The following is a 23,295-nucleotide window of genomic DNA, read 5'->3' as shown; positions in this document are numbered from 1 at the left end:
TATGATATCATGCACTCATTCTAAAAACAAGGAAACTGCTGTAGATAATTGAAAAAGTAACAGCTTGGAAATTCCTGAATGGCCAATAACAGAAAATTACTTTTCTGCTTCACCTTCCCTACCCTCTCTAGTGAAAAGTTTCAGTAATACAAATGACAGACTTAGAAAACAATATTTACATCATCACCAGGACTAGCGTAAGAGATGTGTTACAGCTGAGCCACCTCAGAGCATTGCTTAGTGTTGCCTGGCGTTGTCTGTTGTCTGTGCTTATATCAGATCTTAAATTTTGAGCTTGTTACCAGGTCTGTTCGGGCAAATACACCAGTGCCCAGCATAGCTGGCTCTGCAGCCACAGTAGGGTTTGCATAAGCAAAAAGGACCCATGTGTATCCACTCCTTGGCAGTACCCTGACTTGTTTATTGCCTTTTTCAGTGAAAGTAAAATCTTCTAAAGCATCTAAGTGACTTAGGAATCCAATTAATATTTTCTAAAGCAATGTAAGCAAACAGGCTTGTAAATCTTATGGAAAGTCAATGTGATTTTGTGCAGATTTGCTGGGGTAAATTTTACTCCTTAGATCCCTTTCTAATTGAAGCCTGCTTTAGAAATAATAATCCATTTACTGGGCTATATTATTATAAATTTATTTCCCAGGTCATCATTTATAGCCTTTAAAAAAGAAATTAATAAACATTTGAAGCAAAGCAGATGTCCTAACTCAGCACAATTGTTCCTAACCTGGATTTAGCTTTGAAGTTTGCCGTTTCTATTTCAGATCCAAAGAAGCACCTGCATGCCTGGAAGCTTGTCTATTCTTTCCAGCTTTATCAATTGGTCTAATAAGTCACTCATTTTTCTTTCAAGTTGTCAGGATATTTTTGTTTCTGTTACAATCCCATAAAACACTCTCAGAGGAAAATTTAGCACAGCCTTCAAGCACACAACATTTTTATGTTGTGTTTGGAATTGCTAAACTCTCTGTTATGGCAGTCATTGTGTTTGCCTTTCAGATTTCTTTTTTGTGTTAAAAATTTCCTGTGATTTTTTTCATGTAATTCATCCCAGATTCAGCATTAAGGCCACCCGTAAGTGATATATTATTATTCAGCATCATTTTGAAGCTGCTGTATTGGGTTTTGGTTTAATGGCTTGGGTTTTAGGAACCTTTATCATGTTAAAGAGTTTAGTGATGGGGCATTTTATGTTCCACTATTTGTCAGTACCCTTCTACTGAGCTGTACAACAGGGTGTTGCTCTTGCAAGCCTATTGTTTAAAAAGCACTATTTTGCTGCCAGATTTCATGTTCTTTTTGTGCCCTTTGTTACTGGACTTTCAATTTCAGGAACTTGTTCTGTTTAAAAGGACAGTGGAAGAACAATACTTTATAATATAATATTTATTAAACAGATGCTGGTATTATCAATGCTTGTTTATCTAGTGGTGATGTGTCTCCCAAATAACCTGGCAGTAGTAGTAAAATAAACTGGAACACAAAACCTTTTTCTTCATACAGATTCTAGGGATTTTTTTTTTAACTACTTGGATCTTCAATTATTCTGTGTAGCAAAGGGTAGTAACATCTCAAATTGGGCAAACATGAATTGTTCATGACGTTGAGGAGTGTGAATAAAGATCACTAATAAATTAACTTTCATAGAATTTGGGAAGACCTTCTCAAAAACTGCGATACAATTTTAATTTACATTTTTCTTTCTCTGCTTTCTCTTTGAATTTTGGTTGTACTATAAAACCTTTATAGGTGATTACCCGGATTTCAGAAGATTTCCTACGACAGCATAGACTTGTCACTGCTCCAGGTTTGAGTTGGACATTTCATGTATTCACACACTGGAACGCAAACCATACTCTTAAATGTTCAGAGGATGAAAGAGCTGGAACCACTGTTTGCTAGGAAGGGAGCAGGGGTACCTCTGGTCTATTCTTGCTCTTCTCCAGTCCCCTTACAGTATTAGTCTACAGCATGCATCTGGCTGCAGCACTTGGGTCATTGCTCAGCCCGGGCTCTGAGGAGGCGGGCTACTGCCTGCATGGTGCTCCTAATCTGAATCTGCAGGAAATAAACCAGATGGTACCTTGGAATATTCCAGCTGAAGATATTCTGAAGACAACACACACATTAGTAACCAGGCCTTGAATCCAGACAGATGAAGGGAGCCTAGACAAACCACAGGCATGTTAGTGTTGATTCTCTTCTTGGTTCTCTACTGATTCTGACATCCATCTGGCTTCACCCTCAATTATGTCACTGCAAGCAAGATGAAAAGCAGATTAACTGTGCACAGCTCTAGATTGTTTTCTTGCATTCCTTTTCCTCCTTGCCAGAAAACCACCTTTCTCTCAGATTCTTGTATGTTCTTCCTCTTCCCATTTTCACAGAATCACAGAATGGTCAGGGTTGGAAGGGACTTCTGGAGATCATTTAGTCCAACCCCTACTAAAGCAGGTTCTCTTAGAGCAGGTTGCACAGGATCATGTCCAGGCAGGTTTTTAATGTCTCCAGAGAAGGAGACTCCACAACCTCTCTGGGCAGCTGTTCCAGTGCTCTGTCACCCTCAAGGTAAAGAAGTTCTTCCTCTTATTCAGATAGAACTTCTTGTGTTGCACTTTGTGCCTGTTGCTCCTTGTCCTGTCGCTGGGCACCACTGAAAAGAGCCTGGCCCCATCCTCTTGATGCTCACCCTGAAGATATTTGTAGACCTGGTAAGATCCCTTCTCAGTCTTCTCCAGACGAAACAGGCCCAGCTCTCTCAGCCTTTCCTCATCAGGGAGCTGCTTCAGTCCCCTCATCATCTTCATAGCCCTCTGCTGGACCCTCTCCAGTAGTTCCCTATCTCTCTTGAACCGGGGAGCCCAGCACTGGACACAGCGCTCCAGATGTGGCCTCACCAGGGCAGAGCAGAGGGGCAGGGTCACCTCCCTCCACCTGCCGGCCACGGTCCTTCTCTTGCACCCCAGGATCCCACTGGCTGCCTTGGCCACTGGGCACACTGCTGGTCCGTGGGCAACTTACTGTCCCCCAGCACTCCCAGGGCCTTCTCCCAGCAGGTCACCCCCAGCCTGTGCTGGTGCCTGGGGCTGTCCCTCCCCAGGGGCAGGACCCTACACTTGCCTTTGTTGAACTTTGATAGGTTCCTCTCCACCCAGCTCTCTGGCCTGTCCAGGTGTCTGTGAATGGCAGCGCAGCCTCTGTTGTATCAGCTGCTCCTCCCAGTTTTGTGTCATCAGCAAACGTGCTGAGGGGACACTGTCCTTTCATCCAGGTCACTGATAGATAAGTTGAACAGAACTGGACCCAGCGCTGACCCCTGGGGAACACCACTCGCTACAGACCTCCAGCTCAACTACACAGTGATCACAACTCTCTGAGCTCCACCATCCAGCCAGCTCTCAATCCACCTCACTGTCTGCCCATCTAGTCCACACCTCCTGAGTTTACATATGAAGATGTTATGGATGGGAGGCAGTGTCAAAAGCCTTGCTGAGGACAAGGTAGACAACATGCACTGCTCTTCCCCTCATCTACCCAGCCAGACATTCCATCATAGAAAGCTATCAGGTTGGTCAGGCATGATTTCCCCTTGGTGAATCCACATTGACTACTCCTGATAACCTTCTTTTCCTCCACATGCTTCAAGATGACCTCCAGGATGAACTGTTCCATCACCTTTCCAGGGATGGAGGTGAGGCTGACCAGCCTGTAGTTTCCTGGGTTCTCCTTGCCCTTTTGAAGACTGGAGTGACATTGGCTTTCATCCAGTCCTCAGACACCTTTCTTGTTCTCCATGACCTTTCAGAGATGACAGAGAATGGCTTGGAAATAACATGTGCCAGCTCACTCAGCACTTGGGGGTGCATCCCACTGGGACCCATGGATTCGTGGGTGTGTAGTTTTCTTAAGTGATTTCTACCGCGATCTTCCTCCACCAAGGGAGTCTTCCTTTCTCCAGATTTTCTCTCCTGCTTCCCGGGTCTGGGAAACCTAAGGGCTGGCCTTGGCAGTGAACTCTGAAGCAGGATTGGCATTCAGTAATTCTGCCTTCTCTGTGTCCTTTGTCACGAGGGCACCCACCCCATTCAGCAGTGGGCCCACATTTTCCCTAGTCATCCTTTTCTTACTGATGTACCTGATGAAGCCCTTCTTGTTGTCCTTGACTTCTCACACTAGATTTATTTCCAAACAGACCTTAGCCTTCCTTGTTGCTTCCTTGCATGTTCTGACCACATCCTTATATTCCTCCCAAGCGGCTCATCCCTTTTTCCACATCCCCTATTTCCACAACCCCACTGACTGATAAATCTCAAACTTCCTTATTCTGTTTGAGGTTTGCCAGAAGCTCCTTGCTTATCCATGCAGGTGTCCTGCCCCCTTTGCTTGATCTCCTACTCATGGGGATGCATCCATCTTGAGCTTGGAGGAAGTGATGCTGGAATATTAGCCAGCTCTCTTGGACCCCCCACCTTCTAGAGCCCTAACTCATGGGATTCCTCCAAGTAGGTCCTTGAAGAGGCCAAAGATAACTCTCCTGAATTCCAGGGTTGCAATCCTACTTACTGCCCTGCTTCCTCCACACAGGATCCTGAACTACACCATCTCATGGTCACTGAAGCCAAGGCTGCCCCCAACCTTCACATCCCCAACTAGCCTGCCTTTGTGAAGACAAGGTCTAAAAGCATACCTTACATTGTTGGTTTCTCCACCACCTGCATTGAAAAGTTATCATCGATGCCTTGCAGGAACCCCCTGGACTCTGTGTCTAGCTGTGTTTCTTTTGAGCAGATATCAGGGTTGTTGAAGTCCCCCAAGAGAACCAGGGCCTGTGACCATGAGGCTACCTCCAGCTGTCTGTAGAAGGCCTCGTTGACTTCCTCTGCCTGATCTCGTGGCCTGTAGCAAACACCCACAACAGTGTCATCCATGCAGGCCTGACCTTTTATCTTTACCCATAAGCTCTCAACTTGTTCTGCATCCACCCCTAGGGAGAACTTAATACATTAGATTTCCTTCAAGATTTAGTTAGAATTATGGAATCATTAAATAATTTTTATTAGAAGAATATATTTGAGATCATCTTATCCTTTACCCACTCAAAATAAGGCTATCTTCAAAGTTAGGTCAGGTTGCTTAGCACCTTGCCTGGTCCAGGTATGGGTATCTCCAAGGATGGATATTCCAGCCTCACTGGGCATCTGGTTTAAGAGTTTGACCACCTCACTGTGAAGTCCATATGAAGTGTGCATATATAAGGCTGGGATGTTTCTCCACATTACTATGCAGCATCTGGTAGTAAACCTGAATGAGGAATAGGTTTGGAGCTTGGAAAAAGGGTAGGAAGGAACTATAATATGGGGAAATGAGGAAAATCCAAGATTTTCGTTTTATAGAAGGCAGTAGGAGACAGTGGCGAGCAGGAGTTAAAGGGATCATGGCAGAGAGGGACAAAAGAAAGGGCTGTTTCACAGGTCAGACAAGGTTGTGTGTGGGAGGCTAACTTGGATGATGAGAAGGCAGCAGGATCATAACTAAAATGGTCACCACCTCCAGAAGTGGGTACCTCTTACATCCCTAAATTAATCTTCAACAGTGCGCCATAACTAAAAATATCTTGCCAGTTCTGGCATGAAGTTGATTACAGGAGCTTGCAGGTCATTTTGCTTTCTTACGTTCCCTGTGCAATTTCAGTTGGGTAGCACGCCTCACATTTAAGGCAGTGCAGATATTTTGGTATGTTACTGTTCTATTCCAGAGAAAGCTGCCTTTTTGTAGAAAGAGGTACAAGTCCTGCAGTATACAAACATAGACAACACATAATATTTATACTGGAGTTTGCTTATAGATAACTCCGGTTTCAATCACAATTAATTCTCTCAGAGAGATCTGGACTAAAAGATGTTTTATGAATATATGCATATTTTAGTAAAAAATAGGAAATTTTAGTAGTGAGCACTATGACGTATAAATCATTTTCCAACACTAATAAAAAGGAAGAACAAATTGAAGAATTCTTTGCCTTTGCTGATCATTTAATTCCTCAGGAAAATTCAGCATGACTGTTAAAATTGCTCTCCGTTGTCCAAGAGCAACACTGACAGCAATTGCGTTTTGCAGTAGTAGAAAGCAAAGACAACTACGTGAAAAGAGGGAGAAGATCTTTAAGAAGGGTGAGATGAGTTTGTGTTCCTAAGAACTAAAGTCTAGGTGACTTAGAATAGGAAATCGTGTTTAGTGATGTAGACATGTTAACTGATGAGTCCTCACAGTACCGTTGTGAAGCAGGGAAGGATTATGCCTCGATTTGACAGGTGGAGAAACACGGACAGAAAAGGCTAAGTTCTTACCAGGATCCTTGCCAGCTTCTTTCAAAGTAATTTCCAAGGAAGATCCTTCTCTGCAGAAAGCTTGAAGCTACAGATATCTCTCCAAGTTTCCCTCTGTTACAATGGGAGAAAAGAGACAGTCATAGGTGTTGAAGCTGCTGGCCTGGCCTTGTTTGGAGCTCTGACTGGATCATCATCTGAACAGAGAACAAGCAGAAACAGCCTTTTCTATATGATGACTCACTTTGCCAGAGGAAGATTAGTCAGTGGAAATTTGTGTCTGCCTGTACTAGTTAGTAAATATGTACCCATCCCTGCCTAAGGCCAGGGGCAAAGCACTAGGGCAGCCAAAGAGGAAGCCTGAGTTGAGTAGTCATAGCTCTTTTGCTGTTGGCACTCCAACATCAACAGAAGTTAAGAGCAGAGGAGTCCTAGGCTGATTGCCAGCATTGTAACAGACCTTACACTTGAAGGATGTCAGGTGCCGAGTCTCAGCTCTCCCATTTACCCTTTCTGCTCACAACCTATGCAAGGTATACTCCAACCTTTCCCCAACACACTTTTCATCTAACCTTGGATCAGTACAGGACTGCTGATTTTTCCTAAATCTTTTCACAAGGGAAATTATTCAGTCTAAAGCTCATGTAACTTTAGACTAACTTTGTGCTGCCCTATTAATCGGTAAAGTGGTAATGTGGTAACCAGAACCTCACAGTGGCAAAGGTAAGTAGAGATTTAAGAATTCATTAACTTCTCATTCAATAAATATTCATACTTCATATGGTCAGGTGTACCTTGGCTTTGCCATTCCTTTCCAGGAGTGTCTGAAATAGACTTGATTATTTGCCAGCTGAAACAAATTCAGTTCAGTTTCCCCTAATACTGGTAAATGCAGTTTGAACATTGTCAGCACTAGGGTTTCTGTTACGACGGAGGGAAGACACAGTCACTCAATATGAGTGATCAGCAGACTTCGTTTATTGTCCCTTACAGTCACCTTTTATGCCTTGTTATAATTAGCTCATACATATTACAAAAGTTAAGCTCATTATTGGTTAGTTGCCTAAATACCAAGCCTGCCCCTAGTTTCTCTTCTGTAGTTATCTGTTCCCACCTGCAACATTCTTTTCCCACCGCAATCTTCCTGTTATATTTTTGCTTTACTTCAGATAAGCTGAGAGCGATGTGCATTTTTGTCCAGCCAGCTGGACTATGTCTATGAGACCTTTTTCAGCTAGCCAGTTATCCACAGGTTTCGGTATATCTGTGTTCACATCCTAAGTATAGCCTTCACAAGAGGTCCAAACAGAGAAATCCCTTGGAAGCTATCTTCATTGCAACTTCCTCTACAATGAACTGTTGTTGAAAAAAATCTGGAGATAAATGGGACCTCAGCAATGTAATTTTGTGCCTGATAGAAGACCTAAAACTTCGGGAGTTTCAAACCTGCAAGCTCTATCACAAAAACAAAGGCTGCTAATACCTCTTTCTAAAGAGATGCTTTCATTGATCTTGTTGATCCAGGGGCTATCAGATTGTTCACGTGTTCACTGCTCATGACTCGCAGGATGTTAATAAAGTTCCTGCTTCCAGCATACCTTGATGAAACAATAAACTCTGTAAATTCAGCCCCTCACAACATCAGCCTGAAACACTGGACCGAATTTCTGTGTCCCAAGCTCTGAATGCAGTATGAGCAGTGTTAAATTACTGTTCCTATATAATTTCAATGGTACATACTTAGGCTGAGAATCCCTCTCTTGAACCCTAGCATAGGACATGGAGCTGGTATGGTGTGTCAGAATGCGAGAACCCTTTGCTTCCTTATTCATGGCTTTCTTAATCTCACCAAGGCTACAAGTTTCTACTTTAGCCTGTTTGGAAAGGAAAAGGAACACAAAGTCCACTTGTTTAGCAAAGAGTTTTCTTTATCGTCACTTCTTACCCTTAAAAAAACCTCCTGAGTTACACATCTTTGCAAAATAACAAGTGATTCGTCTTGTCTCAGGCTGATCTCACTCCTGTGGCTTCCAGGTTTTATCAGCATCTCAGGTGAGACAGAATACCTCCTGTTGCTCTGTCCAGATTATTTGTCTTAATATTTGGCAATTATTTGCTCTCATTTGCAGACAAGCCTCTCTATTTATATGTAAGCTGCCTCCTTTAGTCATATGCTCCAGACAAAATACTCCAGTTCCACCTGCATAAGTTGAATTAGTTGTTTTGTTGGGTTAAGATAGGAATGAGAGACATTCAGAGATGACAGCCCTTGACTGCCTTATGTTGGTCTCTCAATTTTAGTTGTTCCAGGAGAGGTCAACCACTGTCCCTGGTCCAAGCAGCGTAAGAGACTAACATAGTCCATCTGGACCTTCTGTACAGATTAGAAAAAGACAGAACAGCGAACCTAATACAAACACAGGCTCACCGTACCATACCAGCATATAATTCGATGCAGATATTTTTGCTTCTCAAATGTGCATCTCATTTTTTGTAATAAAAGCTTTTGGGATGCCATGTAGTTATTGGTTAGGATAAAAACAAAGGAGAGAGAGGAAAACATGACTCAGAAAGAGTTACTTGTTAGGGAAACTCATTATTTAAGTATTAAAGTAGGAAACACATTACAGAGAAAGGAAAGTTCTCCAGTTAACTGCTCTTCACATTTATTCCTAGTCATTGTAAATTGTCAGCTATCACCTAGTCTAATTAATCACATCCTGAATTAACACGCATAAAATAAATGTTTTCATTTGGAGGAATTAAAAATGTATAGGACTGTGTTGTGTCATTTGTTCCTGTTTCTCATCCATCTATCCTGTACACCAGCTTCTCCTAATGAAAGAGGATGTTATGTCCTCCTGAAAATAGGCAGCAAATACATTTTAACCTACGTAAGTTTCAAAATCAGCTCACCTTTTCACAAGAAAAGAGAAACACAAAAATAAAATTCACCCCAGATTATTCGACTCTTGGCTAAAGTAATTTCACATATTTAAATTGCATTTCAACCATTGAGGAAGTCTTTGATTTACTCTTATTTTTACCGAATTGTCTACTTTACACAACAATGTACCTTTTTGAGCCCAAGAACTTCCTTTGCTATGTTCCCTTGAGCCACTAGATGTCCATCGTTCCTACATAAAGCTCCAGATGGGAGAAAATCCATGATTAATCGGTGGGACTAAGCTGGAACTCAAGCACTGTAGAAGCATGTTTGTGTTCACAGCATGCAGGCTTTTTCTGTAATAAATGCTGGTCCTTTGAATCACACCACTGAGTGTGATTCTGGAAATCATGGCAATTCCAAATACTGATGTGCCAAACACACAACAAAAGTATCTGTGTTTGGACAAAGCGTATATATAGCAAATACAAAAATAAGGTGAGTGGGAGAAAACAGATGAAGACGGCATTGAGCAAAATAGGCTACAAACCCAGGGATCACAGCATTTTCCATAGACGTGTAATTACTGACTTTTTTTGCTATTCATGCAGTAAAATAGCACAGTCTTTCTTGCCAGTCAGACTAGATCTTATTTATTTAAAGCATACATTTGGCTGTGGTCTAGTTGGAATATGGGTGGACCATACACCGCTATGTGTATTTAGATAATTACAGACTAGCTGGGGAGTGGTCATTCAGTATCAGATCATGAATGCTGGCCAACGTAAACCAGACACGATACTAATAAAGACATTTGACTTACCTTGGCAATAGTGAAAGCAAAGGTAAATACTGCTCTGAAGGAAACAAAAAGTTTGACCGAGTACATAGTGTCAGGAAGCTGCTTGCAACTGCCTGTGAGCTGTACAACTCCCTTTTCCCTTCCTGCACCCTATCTGCCTTTAGCAAGTTTCCTCTGTGCACGCAGACCTGACCCCCAGTAGTTAATTTGTACCATCAACACTTTGCAAGACCCTGCCACAGAAAGTGCTGCATCTCCAATTCTGTTTTGGAAACTCTTCCTCAGATTAGGATTCACTGCCTCAGCATTTTAAATTCATGGACTGGTAAGGGAAAGGTCACATCTAAGGAAAGAACTGGAGAAACCCTTCCTCCAGATTAGTTTTGATTTTCATGTCACGTGAGTGGTGGCAAACTACACTTGTATAAGAAATAGGATTCCAATGGCCTTTTGGCCTTTTTGCATCATCAAAATGTTCATGGCAGAAGGTCACAGCATTTCTTGTCCCAGCTGCTTTTGAGACTGGTCCTGAAAAACAAAGGTGCTGCCATTTTTCAGTAAGGATACATACAGAGGGTTCTGCCACCGCCTTGTCACTGGCTTCCTAATTTTAATGCCACTGCTTGAATGATACAGATTTTTATTGCTAATTAAATATCATATCATGGTGCATGCTCTCGGTGTCATTTATGCTTTTAATGCCTGATGATTTCAGGGGGAGCATAAGCATCTAAATGCCTTTCTAAGCCTTGGTCCTATTCTTAAAAGATGGGTGGGAAAATTACACAGTTCTCCAGAACGTATTTGTTTGTGCAAGGCATTGTCAAAACACGGAGAGATGGGAATGTAAGAACTAAACTCTACACCATATGCTTATGGTCTTCTCTACTTGAGGCCTTTGAACTCTTCTTCTGGTTCTCCCTCCCAGCTGTCTGCAGGTTGACTCCACCGGAGTGAGACTTTGCGGAAGAGATGGCGCATACAGTGCATCAGCCATTTCTGGCCCTTCACTTACTGCACTGGCTAGAGCTGCTCAGATGATAGTTAACAACAATCTTGCAATTAATATACTGTGTAATGGTGGTGACCAGCTTCCACTAGGCCATCTACCAGCAATACCAGACTGGCTCAAATCCAGAGCCCAGTGACCATCAATGTGAGATTTGCATTGTTTTCAGTGTGATTTGCATCAGATGGTTATTTCCACTGATGAAAGATAAACCGCTTGGGGACTAATAAATCTTATGGTTCCACATAGTCCCTGGTGTTCTTTCTAATGCTTACTAGCTCTGCTCTCACCAGTTATCTAACCTAATCTGAAGCTAAATGTGTTTTTTTTCTCAAAGGCTAATATGTGCATTACACAAAATCTGTTTTCCCCTCCTGCTTACTCTCATTGTTGGCCATCTTTGTAATAGGAAACTGAGAACTAAGAAATGGAGAGAACAGAATGACCTATTGAACCAATTTCGCTCCACGGTATAGCTGACAGGAAAACGGCCGCCTCAGCTCGGGGTTCCAGGAACAGAAAACCAGATGTTTCTTGGCTACATTTAACAGATGTTATTCCAGTTTGAAACAGCATTTTAAAATGCAGATCCCAAGAGTTTATGTATTTCCAAAGTATTCGAAGAATGGGAAAGTGGAAATTTCTTGCAAGTCTTCAAGTTGTGCCAAGCATGCCTTTTTTTTTTTTTTTTCCTCTTTTCTTTCTCTTTTTTCTTTTTTCCTCCTTTATTTTTCCAACGGAACTTCTCCAGTTTAGCATTCCTGTGGCCAATACATAAACCAGAACATGCACTGGCGCCTACGTGCCTTAGATAATCAAATCAGGTAGATTAACACTGCCACAAACTTAGCATGTGAACTTGGGCAAATCACTCGATTACCCTGTATCTCGGTCCTCCACTTGTGCTACCTAGAGCTTGTAAGCTCTCCATAGCAGTGTCTTTCTCAGCTACCAGCACCTACAATAGCTAGTGCAAAGAAACCATAAATAAGAACATAGCCCTGGGGCATCACCATAAAATAGATTTTAAAATTAAGTTAACTACTAGCTATTCAGTAAATGGTGACAGTACATGAAAGAAAGCGGGGCGAGGCACAGGTTCTTTACAGGGTAATCGCAGACCCTCCTGTCAATTCTGGATGCTGTAAGTCCCAGCATAAAGTGGAAGGACGGAAGAGCAGAAGTGTGAGAACAAAATAGTTTCCATCCTATTCTCTGAACAGATTCAGTTTGCTGTGTTACTTGGCCATAACAGACAATTCTTAATTTAGAGCATTTACACAGAGTGATCAAATTATGCTAGGGCTATGATGACCCTCAGAATAAATCAAAACCAGAGAGGGCAGGAAAGGTGTGCTGAAATATTCTTACCGAGCCTGCCAGGTTTGCCTCTGAGTACATTTAGCACACATACAGGAACTCTTCTGTCAAGCGTCACAGAATTAGATATTATTTTCATGCTACAAATAGAGAACTGAAGTGACAGCATAGAAGTGATAACCAAAAATATACATGAAAGATCCCAAGCCCATGGAACTGTGCACTTCCCAAGAATAAGCTTTAGCCCATATTTACACAATTTCCTTCTTCCAGTTATGCCAAGTAAATCACAAGAGCTGGCTGTGATAAAACACTCTAAGCACTTCCTTCCCTGGCTGAAACCAGAGATATGCTACCAGCCCCAAAATAGAAAATGCCTCAGCTTAAATTGATTATGAGCTGTCTTGTTGGTTTTGGTGGAAGTGAAGGTGGAGAAGATGACTTTGCTGCAAGAGTTCTTGAACTTGCCAGGCATTCCTAACATTCAGAGTACTGTACAGATCTGGGGTTGGGGGAACTGAAACTCTTTACAGGGGAGAAAGGTGTCACCATCTATACCACAGAAAAGGAGCAGAAGCACAAATTTCATGAAGGTATTTCTCCGATGTTCAAAGGTATTTGCAGAAATTTCTTGGTATTCTCCCATACACTGCATTGATACATAACACATGTATAGCACATTAAGCCAAATGTGTTATCTTTATTAAGGAGTTATGGTGGATATGATTCTGCTCCATTGGAGAACTGAGATAAACACCCCCTTTTTAAAAAGCAGATTTAGACCAAAATTAGTTTCTTCTCAGAAAGCTAAATACTTTCTGAAAACAATGTTGACTTTCACAGAATTTTTATTCTATATGAAAATAATTAAGCCATTTTAAAAATAATTCAAAACAAAAGCATATTATTTGGGATTATAAATGATTGAAACATTCTCCAAACATTTTAAATATATAGACTGGAAGCTTCAAAACTAAGACTTCAAATGTTGACTTTTGGAATGAAGACAGCTTCTCGTTTTACAGTCAGCCATAGAAATTTTTTTTGTGTGTCTTTATAGAATAGTGTGTATAAGATAGCAGTCTTAAGGGTAAAACACTGGCATATAGAAAGGCGTTAAGGTCGGTTACTGGAATTTAGTGTGGCACATAAAAACACAGAACTGAAGCTGGTTGCTCTTGGACTTTCATGGCCACAGCCTCTATGCCTGCTCCTTGAATCTAAGTTTGAAAAATTGTTCAAAACTTTATCAATAGAATTAATAGCCAAAATATTGCTTCTCAACATCTGGTCCATATTCTTCTCCCAGTTATGCTGGTGCAACTCTAAATTAAACTGAATGCCTTACGTGAAGCCACTCCAAATTTATGACAATATAAGGACAAAGTGAACTTGGTTCTTTCTCTTTAAAAGCTGCCTGTATTTGCAGCCAAATAAAATCACATCCAGTTACACCCTCTGTGACACTCGAGTGCCATCCAGCGGCAATTCCCACGTCTGTGTTCACCGAAGACATTCCCGGAGAGTTGTCTAGTAGCTGGTACTGGTGATATCTTACCAGTCTAACAGCTGCAAATGCAAACTCCCAAGCTTCTAGGCTGAGAGGAACATTTGTGCTAAAGATAAAAAAAAATTAAAAAATAATAAAAAGAGGAATTATTAATCAGGTTTCCATATTGAAATAGTTTAGGCAACAAAGGTAGATTATTGGTTGCTTAAAAGCAGGAACACGCTGGAGCGGGAGCTCCTGGCTAGCTCCTCAGGAGCAGTACGTACCACCATCGCAACATATGCAGCATCTCAGCTAATGAAGTCTGCTGGTTTTCAGCCGCTTCGGATGGCACGGCATTACTCAGTTCTGATAGGAACACGTCACTGCTAATTTGAGCATCCTTGTACAGAGCTTCACCACCCACTCTAGATGTGTCCTCCACAGGGGACAGAGTTGAGAGTGATCGAGCTTTGAAGCTGGTTTCAGGTGAGCACTTACGCACCCAAACATCAATGTGACTATTGATATCTCTGATCTGCAAAGAAGAGACCCTGGACTCAGACCTTCCACTTCCTGGAAAAATGCTTTACTTGCTCTAGTAGATCGTAAAAATGTCTTCTTAGAGGGAACAGGTACATTTGGGGTTGTGAAGACTCAGTCCCACTGGCATCCATTACAGGAGTTTGAAGATTACCTCCTGAACTGAGCCCACTCTGGGGACCTGAATGGAGTAACACATATCTTTTAGTGCCTGATTGAGCTAAGAGATGAAAGAGTGCCAAGGTGCTTAGCCCTGTTGAACGGGTGCAGACCTGGTCACTTACAGAGGGGCTCTGTACAGCAGAGTAGCTTATGTAAAAACACGTCAGGTGGCCTGGGAGTTTAGGCATGATGCAAGGTCAGACACAGCTCACTGCGTTTTTTCACCGTCTCTGTTTTAGATTTAGGAGTTGAATTCTGCCCTAAATCCCTATTTTTTGGACTTGGCTTGTAGCCAGTAAAATAAATTCTGGTTAAAACCCCAAGCATTTCATGCAGATTTTACTGATCTACCTTATTCCCTGTTTCACCCTCCCCACCATCTGTAATGTTTTCCTTTGTAGTTAACTGTCTCTTGCAATGCAGATACATATGAATGATTATGAATGCGTCATGGATTTGTTTGGCCCGATTGCCCACAAACTGAACCATTTTGTACTATGTTCTTGTTAGCGTTCTACATTAATCTTACTTCTCAACAGGAATTGAATTATCTGGGGTTATGGGGCCACCGTTCCAGGTAATACTTGCAAGGCACACACTTGCAAGGCAGAGAACTCATCTGAACGAGAAGCTATTTCTGCAATGGTCTCTTCAGGAGATGTAGAAACAGGAGAAAAGATACTTTTATTTCTAGGTAAAATTCCATTTGATGCATCTCTTGTACTAACATGCAAGATGACATACAGAAGATTCGACTTGCTCCTACAAGCAGAGAAACAGTGGAGTTTCTCCCTCTAACCTCTGCAAGAGGTCAGTGGGCTGAATATAAAGCAACTGATAATTTTCCATTATTTCTATGGTCCTCTACTTCTGCTTCACATTTCACTCTGTTCAAGAATAATCAAATACGCACTGTAATGGTACAAATAAACTATTTCACCTATAATTGGCCTATCCTAAGCAGTCATATTCAAAATTGTCTGAAATATTAAGGAGTGTGGAAAAGAAATTCTGCACAAACATTTTCCATTGGAGAATAAATACCTGAACGCTGAAAATGAGACTCATTCTTCAGGACTAAAATTAATATAATTTGACCTATGAATTTGGTGTGGTACAATTGCTTTGAGACTATGAAAATAAGAGACCAGTAAATCAGCTCTTTGTATCCTTTGTAGCAATCATCATATTATAGATATGCAGTACAATGAAACAAAGGGTCATTTGTGTTTCTTAGTTCCATAGCGGGCATTGTAGTTTAACCCCAGCCAGCAACTAAGTACCCCACAGCTGCTCACTCACTCCCCTCCTCCCTGCCCCAACCAAATGAAATGAGGAAGGAGAATTGGAAAAAGGTGAAACCTGTGGGCTGAGATAAGAACGGCTTAATAATTGAAATAAAGTAATTAATAATAATAATAACAACAACAATAATAATTGAAATGAAGAGGAGAGAGAGAGAGGAATCAAATACAAGGGCTGGGGGGGGTGGGGGGGTGGAGAACAACAAACAAACAAGTGATGCACAGTGTGGTTGCTCACCATCCGCTGACTGATGCCCAGCCAGTCCCTGAGCAGCGATCAGCCACAGCCAGCTCCCCCCGGTTTATATACTGAGGATGATGCTCTGTGGTGTGGAATATCCCTTTGGCTAGTTCGGGTCAGCTGTCCTGGCTCTGCTCCCTCCCGGCTTCTTGTGCACCTGCTCACTGGCAGAGCATGGGAAACTGAAAAGTGCTTGATTTAGCGTAAACACTACTTAGCAACAACTAGAAACACCAATGTGTTATCAACACTATTCTCATGCTAAACCTACAACACAGCACTGTACTGGCTACTAAGAAGGAAATTAATGTTATCCCAGCTGAAACCAGAACAGCAGGTAAGCAAAAAAAAAATGTGTCCTCAGACATTTTCAGAGAAGTTTGATTCCTTTTCTGCTAATGACACCCACGCTGCAATTCACGATTCATTCAAAACTTAAGAAAAAAACTTCCAGTCCCCCTTCAAAACAAAGCTGAACCCAAAAGCTTATTACCAGAAACACAGATACTATTAGGCGTCTTTGGAATTGACACTGTTTCTTTGCATTTGTCCCGTAAGGATGAACCTTTTGCCAGACTTTCCTCAGGTGAGCTGCCTTCTCCTAGGTAGGATTTTATTGCTGGCCTCTGTGCACAGGTGGAGCAACCTGATCTTGGAATGTGAGCGCTCTCTCATTGCAAAAAGCTGCAGCGGGCAGTTGCAGTGACGGGACTAATGCTGACTTGTTGTCCAAGAGAAGCTTTGGATCAAAGGTGGGATGCAGAGAAAATCAGTTTACATTTTCTGAAACCTCTTCTGAGGCTTACTACTTAGGAAATAAAACTATATCGATTATGGGGTGTCTGAATTTAGTGAAACCTTAATACTTTTCATATTTGCTTGAACTAGAAACGAAAGGACAACTGACACAATCACACCCGTCCAGGGTGCAGACCTCAAATGATGAGCCAAAACAAAGTGCTCCCCGCAGATACATAAGGATCCGCCACCTCCTGTTCCCAGTGTGGACAATATAACGACGGAAATAATTAGTTAATCTTTTGTTTAAATAAAGCATTTGGGGAAAAGGCTAAAAATAAACACTGATTCATTCCTTGTCAGGGAAGTTTCTCCTGTCAATTATCACATTGTTACTGCTGTTTTTAATCTAGTCAGATGGTGAGATTGGCAATCCCTTCTGCAGGGGCTTCTGGGTGTTATTTTGTAGAGAATCTTGCTTGAAGGACTGATTACTGCTTTTATGGGAGCCAGTGGGAGTTTGGCCACGGTCCTTCACGCATGTTAATTTGAGGGACTTCCAAATGTTAGCTAATGATCTCAGAGTTCTTTTTATGAAAAATGTGTGGGTTTGTTTTGGGGTTTGGGTTTTTGTTGTTGTTTTTTTTTATTTAATTCCTAGCAGGAGGCAATTAAGAGGGTCTGGGGAAAGTTCTGCACTGTAGCTGTGGACTGGCCTCTCAATAACGCCTGAAGTCCTAGCATGAAAAAATCAGAAGCATATACTACTACCATGCTCAGATACATTACATATAGCGTATTATGTTTGAAGGTATTCATATCATTCATATAGCCCAGGCCACAGGCTTTGCATTGCTATGGACTGGGTGTATCTATTGGCCTCCACTTACGGTAACTTGAAAAAACAATGACGCTGGCTCTTTGTTAGGAGCAATACTAAGGAAAAAGTAGTAGCCTCCACCCCAAAGCAGGAAAACATGTCAACACGGAAAATCGAGGCATGTGTGGGCGGGGGAGTTTCATTCCTGGCTGTTTTATGAAGCCTTCTGTAGCTGTGAAGGAGAAGTGGGGGGGGGGGCAAACTCCGTGGAAGCTGAAGATGAGCCGCAAGCCAAGGTCACAAGTCCAGGCAAGCACTGGGGCCACGGCCTGGGGAAACGTGTTGAGAGAGGGATCTTTGGGCTAAATGCTGACTTAAAAGGGCTTGGAACAGAGTGCAGAAACAAACTCTCAGGGCTACCCTGCCCACCACAAAAAAAAAAAAAAAAGAAGTTTGTTTCTGGCTGCGTTCACGCCAGAAACAAGATTTTGTATATTCCTCATGGACAACAGCGCGATGCCACGGCAGGGAACGACCGCGGCGCGCTCCTTGCCGGCGCTGCGCTGCGGGGCGCCCCGCCGGGCCCCCCCGCTCCTGCCCCGGGCCCGCAGGGCCGCGACCCCCGCCGGCCCCTCCCGCAGCCCGCCCCCCGGGCCGGCCGGCAGTGCTCCGGCTGCGACGGCTCGGGCTCGCCGCCGGCCCCGGGAGGTGAGGGGGAGCCCGGGGGGGAGCGGGTGCAGCCCCGGGGAGGGGGTGTCCCTGGCGGGTGCCGCTGGCCAAGCGCAGCGCCCCCCGCCTCACGCCGCGCCCGCCGGGCTGCGGGCGGTGCGGGCCCGCCGGGGCTCTGCGGGGGGGTGGTCCCTCCCTCCCCCTGCGGGGGGTGCGCGGGTCCCCGTTTAGGGCCTGGGGTGAGGGGCGCGCAGGGCACGGTGACCCCTGTGAGGGCAGCCCTGCGGGGGGCAGCGGGCGCAGCCGGGCGGGTTCGCTGCGGGCCAAACGCCGGCGACGAGACGCTGATTTATTTCCCTGGTATTTTTTTCTCCCCCCGCCCCGTGTCCCGTCAGGACGGAGCCCGGTCGAGCTGATCGCGGCAGCCGGCGAGGAGGCGCGGAGGTGAGGCCGGCGGGCAGGGCGCAGCGGGGCGGGGGGCACCTCAGGAGAGGGAGCGAGGGGGGGCGGGGGCGCCCCGGATGTAACGCGCGGGCAGCGCTGGGCAGCCGCTGGGTGCGCGTAGCGCTGCCCCCCTTGCGCGGCGCAGCCCCCTTGCGCGGCAGCGTTGCGCGGCGCAGCCCCCTTGCGCGGCAGTGCCCCCTGGCGCGGCGCAGCCCCCGCTGCTCGGCCGTGCCCCCGTTGCGCTGCGCGGCGCTGCCCCCTTGCGCGGCGCTGCCGTTGCACCACGGTGTGCGGTCGCACACCAAGTTCTTTCGCAAACAGAAGGAAGGAAGCGGCGGCAGCGCCCCGCAGCCAGGGCAGCGCTGGGGACAGGGACCTGCGGCGCAGGAGGGCTGTGGTGGGGCCAGGCAGAGCTCTTTTCCTTCCTTCCACTTCAGGGAGGGAGATTCACCACCCTCCTTTTGCTCATTCCCTTTTCCACAATCAAAGAGCATAAAGCAACAAAATGCCTTCTACCGAGCAGAAGACAAAGAAATGCAACCATCCAAAACCCCAGCCGAAGTGCATCTGGCTTGGCATGAATACTGGACCACGTTAGCTGGGAGTGGGGATTTTTCAGAAAGCCAGGCACCAGGCAAAAATGGACCCTGTCATTCGGAGTCTGAATATGAAAACAGCTTGCAAAACATTTTTTTCAGGCTTCTAACAAAAGAGTTGGTCCTTCTTTTGCTCTGGTATCTAGGCTACATTGTGCGGGCTTATGCATATCACTGGTTTTATTCACATGAGTAATTCCCTTTGAATTTGGAGCGACAACGTGTATGTGTAAAGTTACTCATATGCTTTCTGTCTCCTTTATATATTGAAATTATGTGGGTTTGGGTTTTTTCCATTTGCTGGTGCAGCCCAGTAACTGTTGGCATCAAGGTTATTGTGAACCATCACGGTTATTATTACTGTTTGCCCGCGTGACACCTTTGTTTTCCTCGCCAGACTAAAATCCAGCTATTCCTCTCAATGCAGTGTATTCCGGCTATGCAATTGTATCATCTGTTTTTATGCAACCATCTTTCACCTGACTGTGTAAATTCATCTTCCCTATAAAAGATCCTTTTTGTACTCAGTTTTTCCTCCAGTCATTACTGACAGTCTTTCCGATTGTGCCATCTGATTTTTTCTCACGCAAGTCTCTCATGACTTCTCCCATACTGTGTAATCTAAATTCATATTGATTCTAACATGATATCTGGATGTTTTAATATTTGCCAGCTGGAACATTTTCTTATTTTCATTGCCAAATGCCCTCTCTTTCCTCCCTCACATTTCTTCAAGCTACAGCTTCTGCTATTCCCATAACCTTGTATGTCTTCTCTATCCCATTGCTCCTTGTGCATCTAAGGGCAAGATGTCTTGGGGACAAGAGAAACACATTGTCTATCTTCCAGGAAGAGTGGCATTAAGTGTGGTTGAGTGTTTTATTAGATGTTTCTTTTCCTCAGTCAGGGAATATAAAGAACAAACAAGTAAAATTCAGTGCATTCAATTTTTTTTGATGGACAATAATAACTTTTCACTAATACACTGTCAGCTGTCAGGTATATACTATAGTACTCTTTAATTCGTGCCTGAGGAGAGTAGGCAGACTGGACAGCCACTGACTCCTTTGTCAACCAGAGTCTTTCTTCCTAACCTAGAAAATTTTGTGAATTGGCGTGAGTAGAGGCTCCCTCAGGAAATAAAGTATTTTGAAGTTGCTTCAGCAGCAGGTGACAGGCTGTCAAGAAGATGCATTCAGTCACACCTAAGTACAGATATATTACATTGAATCTCCAGGGCATCTACCTACTGTATCTTGAAAGAATCCAACTAGTAAGTTTTTGTGAAATCCCCAAATGATGCCTTCTAGAAACATTGAAAACAGCTGTTTCTGGTGGGAAAGGGTGATGACCCATGTATTGAAATGACCTGTTTCCAGTGGTGACAGTACAAATTACTTCCAAGGAAAGGGTAAAAGGCCAAGTACATCTTAGACTGCCCTGTGAACATGGTGGGAGTTTCAGTGTCTTTGACCTTAAAGTATGAGATCCAGGAACTGTATTTCCTTCCTCTGCTATATCTAGGACATAAAAAAAATTACCTGTTTGTCGCGGCTAGTGTCTGAAGAGCCATCTTGTTGCAGTGACACTTCACAGGCAGAGCATCTATCCCAGTTGTATGGTCAGACAACAAGTGACTGAGCTCTTGACACACCTGTGGATGGAGTCACCAGCAAGACTCTAAATGAGACTTGAAAAGCAGATTAGATTTCTGAAGTAAATATTCTACTAAGAGTAGTACTTATGTCACTTACAGATGTGTATTTCGGGAAGCTCTTTCTCAGAAACTTCATTCAAAATTGGGTTGCAGTCAAATTATTAACTGCAGTGCTGGAAGTTATAATTAACAGATTACCTGGGGACATCTACTACTCAAAACTACAGATTCTAATTTTTAGTTATAAAAAAATCCCCATTCTTAAACAAAAAAACCAAACACCACCACCCCCCAAACACAACCAAAAAACCCCCAAACCTCCAAACAAAATCCAACAACTGAAATTTTAATTCCCTAAGGAAAATAAGCTATGAAAGTAAGGTATTAAAGATGTATTTATTTTTTGTCTGTACCATAAAACTTACTTCAATACAGCAGCAAAGGTAATTTCCTGATGCATATACTAGAATTGTATATAAAGATGTAACAATCCCAGAAATAAAATATTTTAAGTACTGAACTTCCTTTTTACAGATACCCCCCCCCCTCCACCATATTTGGGAAATAGATTAAATATTTACTGTATTACTCCAAACCAAGTTGTATTTGTTTACTTAAAAATGAGAGATATACCTAGCACATGGAAAATACAACTGGATGTATTTATATTTCTTTATTTAATGAATTCTTATATTTATTACTACTGAAGAACTAGCTTTGTAATAGTGATGGAATAGTGCTACACAATAATGAACATGAAGGATTTCTTTTCTGGGTGAAAGCTTCTAGAAGAAAACCCCAAAGAGAATGTATTAATAATGTCAATTTGCAAAATTTAATTTGGAATCATATGCAAACATATAAATATACTCTGAAATTTTGAAATTAGTGCTTTAATATTAATGTAATCTGCATTAAAGAAACACAGTACCTTAACTGCAGAGCTCCAGAAGCAGGCAGATAGCTGTTCACAAGGAGAGAGTTATGGTGCTTTCATCTGTTTTGCAGTAGAAGTGCCAATGTCCTCGGTAGTCTACGACTGCACACTCCAGTAGTTACCTAGATAGGTTTACAGTATGTAGAAACTGTAATTATAAATGACTGTTTTAGAAGAGTTACCTCCTTTGAAATAGCTGTTCACTACAAATAGCATACTGAAGCACTGAAATACAGCAGTGATAATTTTTAAGAATACTACCCTGAACGTGTTAAAATTCAAGTAAGGGTTATTTAACATAAAAGCCTTTCAGATTTGCTGTAAATTTTCACTATGTCTTCACCAAGCTTTATAAAGACAACAGGGGTGCTACTATTTTACTTGAAAGTACCTGTCATTTTGCTGAACCCTGAGATCAGGATGGAGCTGTATCCCCTGCTTTGATTTGCCATTTTACAAATCCTCTTTCTGTCCTTCAGCTTCCACCTGTAAGAAGAAATACCATTTTCCATGTCCTTCCTTTTGTCTTGTTCGGTTGTAAGCTCAGTCATACACACATATACACCTACACATAACAAATCAAGGCCCTTATGTCAATTCAGAATTCTAATAATACAGAAATATTATACATACCCTGTATTTCTAGAGCCATTCTGGACCTTTAGGTTGAAATTCTGAAGCTGAGCATCTCTGGAAATTAGTTCCTATATTTTGTGAAAAAAACCCACAACCGAACACCCAAAGAACCAAACCTAAAAAACAACCCCTTCAACCCAGAAACAGTTCATAATAACTTGGATTTAGGAAATCATAAAATAGAAAACCTGAAGATACTAAAATTTATCACATATAGTAAAGCATTGCAAGTAAATGCAATATAATGGAAAAAAAACCACAACCAAACAAAAAAAACCCACCCTGCTTTCTAAACTGTTCTAAACAAAGTGGGTTTGCTTTGAAAAATTTGTAACTGCCTTGCAAGTCTTCAGTCACAAGTTTCCTCCCTGTTCATGCAAGAAGTCCCATTGGAGCAAGCATCATAATAAAACCACCACTAAAGCAAAGGTTTCCAAGATAAGTAGAATCAGGAAGATCTGATAGTATTTTTGAAGAGCAGTAAAGCCTCAGGTTGCCTAATAAGAAAATACAGTGTTCTGCATGGAAAGGTTCAAGGGTTGAGTTCAGAAAAACTGGGTCATTAAGAAAATAAACCCCCCCAAAAAAAACAAACCAAAACTTGCTACTTTTCCTCCCCAATATAAGTGTTTTCATGTCTCGTATATTTCAAAAGGCTCGATCTCTGTAAATCTGAAACTTTTCTGAGTGTATTGAGAAC

The 23,295-nt window shown here is 42.8% G+C and overlaps 1 protein-coding gene across 2 annotated transcripts in view; it reads left to right on the top strand.

The window, feature by feature from the left end:
* Positions 1–61: 61 nt before the first annotated feature.
* The window catches only part of LOC308068623 (uncharacterized protein), a 38,088-nt gene continuing 14,854 nt past the window's right edge, over positions 62–23,295 (top strand). The window contains exons 1-2 of one of the 2 annotated variants that reach the window (XM_080399529.1): positions 62–18,364; positions 18,721–18,769. The gene's annotated coding sequence lies outside the window, so the exon portion shown is untranslated. Of the gene's footprint in view, positions 18,770–23,295 lie in introns of both variants that reach the window. The other variant, XM_080399530.1, reaches the window with a different exon arrangement.

The sequence above is a fragment of the Falco punctatus genome, assembly GCF_963210335.1.
Source record: "Falco punctatus genome assembly, chromosome: 8".
NCBI lineage: Eukaryota > Metazoa > Chordata > Aves > Falconiformes > Falconidae > Falco > Falco punctatus.
Note: the sequence above shows the minus strand (reverse complement) of the source record. Positions and strands in the feature narration are given on the sequence as shown.